This window comes from Euprymna scolopes, chromosome 35 (genome assembly GCF_053919585.1).
Source record: "Euprymna scolopes isolate OS-2025 chromosome 35, ASM5391958v1, whole genome shotgun sequence".
In the NCBI taxonomy this organism is placed as follows: domain Eukaryota; kingdom Metazoa; phylum Mollusca; class Cephalopoda; order Sepiida; family Sepiolidae; genus Euprymna; species Euprymna scolopes.
In genome coordinates, this window is record NC_136516.1 from 30,729,023 (window position 1) to 30,732,780 (window position 3,758).

Here is a 3,758-nt window from a genome sequence, read left to right on the forward strand (position 1 = left end):
ACGTGACTTCAGAAATCAAGGCTGCATCATCTGGGAAACGCTTTCCTTTCAAAAACAACTTCATGGCTGGGAAGAGGTGAAAGTCAGAGGGTGCAAGGTCAGGAGAGTAGGAAGGATGCGGATATTTTATAACCACACGCCCGTGCTTCTAATCTGGCAACATGCGAGTTGTGGACCGGAGCGTTGTTCTGTAGGAGGATGGTACCTTTGCTGATCTTGCCCTGCCTCTTGATTTTGATAGCTTTCCTTAATTTTCTCAAAAGTGAAGCATAACAGACTCCTGTAATTGTGTTACCCTTTGCCAGGAAATCTGTCATCACTACTCCGTCCTAGTCCCAGAAGACTGTGAGCATAACCTTGCCAGCAGAGGGCTGCACCCTTGCCTTCTTTGGAGGTGGTGAGTCCAAGTGCATCCACTGCATTGACTGGGCTTTGGTCTCTGGATCATAGTGATGGACCCAGGTTTCATCCTGGGTAATCAGTCTTCTGAAAAACTTTGACTCATCTTCTTGGCACATCTCCAAATTCATCCTCGAGCACTCGACGCATTCTCGCTTCTGGAATGGTGTGTGCAACCTGGGAATCCATCTGACAGACACTTTATGCATATGCAAATGGTCATGAATGATAGTTTCCACAGACCCTGTACTAATCTTGACATCTTGGACTATTTGACGAATAGTAATGCGCCGATCTTCTACAATGGCAGCCTCAACTTGATGGACAGATGCCTCATCAATGGCAGAAGGTGGAGCGACCAGGTCTGGGAGCTGTTTCCACAGACTTCCGGCCATGTTTGAATTCACGATGCCAGCGTTTTACAAGGTCATATGACCATAAGTTTCTTTCATTTCATCAAAAGTCTCCTGCGGTGTGCGTCCTTTCAAATACAAAAACCAGATCACTGCTCGACATTCAACAGGCTCCATTTCACACCTGACTCAGTTCAAACACCTGTAAAACAGAAACCACTATTAGTTCAGAGCTGTAATTTGCCACATAACCCATAGAGATATAAATCATTGCACATGCAAAATTTCAGCTAGACCAGCCAATTGGAAGTAGGTCAGGGGCATTACTTATTGCACGCTCCTCGTATATGTGTGTGTATGTGTGTGTGTGTGTGTGTGTGTGTTTGTGTGTGTGTGTGTGTGTGTGTGTGCATTATCACATGATGATTCCTGCATCTTTCCAGATAATCGCCGTCACATTGAGTTCTCTCCATCTCGTTGTCCATGCCATCATAGATGACTCTGCAGTCCTACTGCATATTTTAACATCTTGAAGCAGATGTGACATACAAATTGAGCAATTTCCACTGAGTTGACTTCTTCTGGTGGCTGAAAGGTATTCCTATAAACAATCATATATCTTCTCAAACCAGCAGTAAACTTGCAAACTTTGCTGCATATTAAACAGATCGTTTAGTTTGGACTAATAAGTACAAAGTTGACCTGAACAGGAGTTTTGATAGAAACACTTGTTCACAAGTGTCGCATTTCCAGATCTGTGTGTCATGGTTAAGACCATCAATTAAACCTTTGCAAAACTCTCAATTCAGATTGCTGTGAGCCTACTTTCTTTTCTCTAGAGCATCACAACTTTCATGTACAAGTTTTCGCCACTTCGTCCTTAGCAGAGTAAGCTCTTCTAACGTGTCAATGTTGATTTGCAGAACGTTCAAATTGTTCTTTGTAGAGTCCCTGAACCTCTTCCTAGGCTTATGTTGAGGGCACTTGCCATTTTCCAGCTCCCCATAAAAAAAATTGTTTCAGCAGCCTACAATCTTTCATTCAAACCACGTGGCCGATCCAATGCATGTGAGATCTGATAACAAGGGTCTCAACGGAACATGCTCTCACAAGGACCTCAGTGCTGGGTACTTGTGCTTGACACTTGATGTTTAAGATACGTTTTGAGCATTTTTTGGTGAAATTGTTCAAGCCATTTAATGTGCCTTTGATGCAATGTTCATGTCTCCAATAAATACAACAATGTGGTTAGCACACAGGTCTTGTAAATGCAGATCCTTGTCTTGTCTGTGATGCGACGGCCAGACGACACTGTATTCTCCAACCTTCCAAAATCTACAGTGACTTTCTGAATTCGTCTGAGGATTTCTGTGTCAAGAGAGCCATTCCTATACAGAGTACTACCAAGGTAGACAAACAACTTGACTACTTCTAGCCTAACACCACAAACCATGATGTTCAGCTGTGTGTATGACTGACCACGTCCAGGAGTGAACATCACGTTTGTTTTAGACAGACTAATCTTCAGACTAAGGAAGTGCCGGAGTCAGCAAAGCGATCCATTATATGCAGCATCTCAGCCTCAGTATGTGACAAAACAGCATCGTCTGCATACAGTTGCTTCTTAACTAAAACATGATGCAGCTTGGTTCTGGCATTAAAACCTTCTAAGATTAAAAATGTGACCTGTGGTTCAAGACCATAACATGACACCCTTATCGCACGAGCAAGTAGAGCAGCAAAAAAATATAGAAAACCGAGTAGGGGCAGGAATTATTGTGTCAGACATGGCAAGAAAATTCCTCAAGATGATATTCGTCAACTGATCAATGACATGCCTAGAAGGATCCTAGCATTAAAAACAGCAACATGAATGTTAACCAAATATTAGTTATCAAATTTGTGACCATTTATTTTTATTTTGTTTCATAAATTATATGTTTAGTGAAATAAACTGTTTCTATGGCTGCCTATTCTTTTCTGTAATGTCTGTGTATATATATATATATATATATATATATATATATATATATATATATATATATATATATATATGTATATATATATATATATATATATATATATATATAGAGAGAGAGAGAGAGAGAGAGAGAGAGAGAGAGAGAGAGGGAGGACACTTGTTTCAATATCACCCCTTTTTGGTCTGATGCAATAATGCTAAAAGTTCAGGCTTAAAAGATGGTTTCCTTTCCTTTTTGTGAAGTTCTGGTCTAATCTGGCCGTAGGATTTTCAATTGGGTTCATATCCGGAGAGTGACTTGGTAATGGAAGTTTATTAATCTCATTTTGGTTCAACCAATGTTGTGTTGCCCTTGCAGAGTAACAAAGAGTTCCATCTTCCATAAATAGGGAGTTAACTTGGTTCATTTTAGTACTTGATAATATTGGAAGGAGTCCTTCATGTAATATTGAAACATATTTAGCAGAATTGATGTTTCCTTCACACTCCATCAGGTCTGAGCGACCATCATTCCAAATTGCACCCCCATACCATCGCTGAAAACCCCAATTTTGGCTGCAGTTTTTTTTAAATCAAACTCTTGCTGAGCGAGCCTCCATAACCATACCTTTCGACTGTCAGGAAATAATGCAAATCATGGCTCATTATAGAAAATGACATTGGCCCAAAAGGTCATGATCTCACGAGCCCAATTTTTTCTGCACTTGATAATGGCAGGACAAAGAAGAGGTTTCTTTCTCACAGCTTTATCATAGAAGCCCAGCTTGTGAAGATACTTGACAGCTATTCTGGGACTGACACCAGCTTGTGTTGCAATGTCAGAGGCTTTGCACCGAGGATCCTCTTCAACATTTCTTTGCACAAGATGCAAGGTTCTTTTAAAGGGCTCAGGGCGACCTGTATGAACTTTTGTGCACTCTTTGTCCTCTCTTGTGAATTGTACGATCACTCTATTAACAGTAGAAAGGAGTATTGAAAGATCTCCTGCTATCTTCCGTTAACCCAGGATTTGTCTTCGCAGAAAT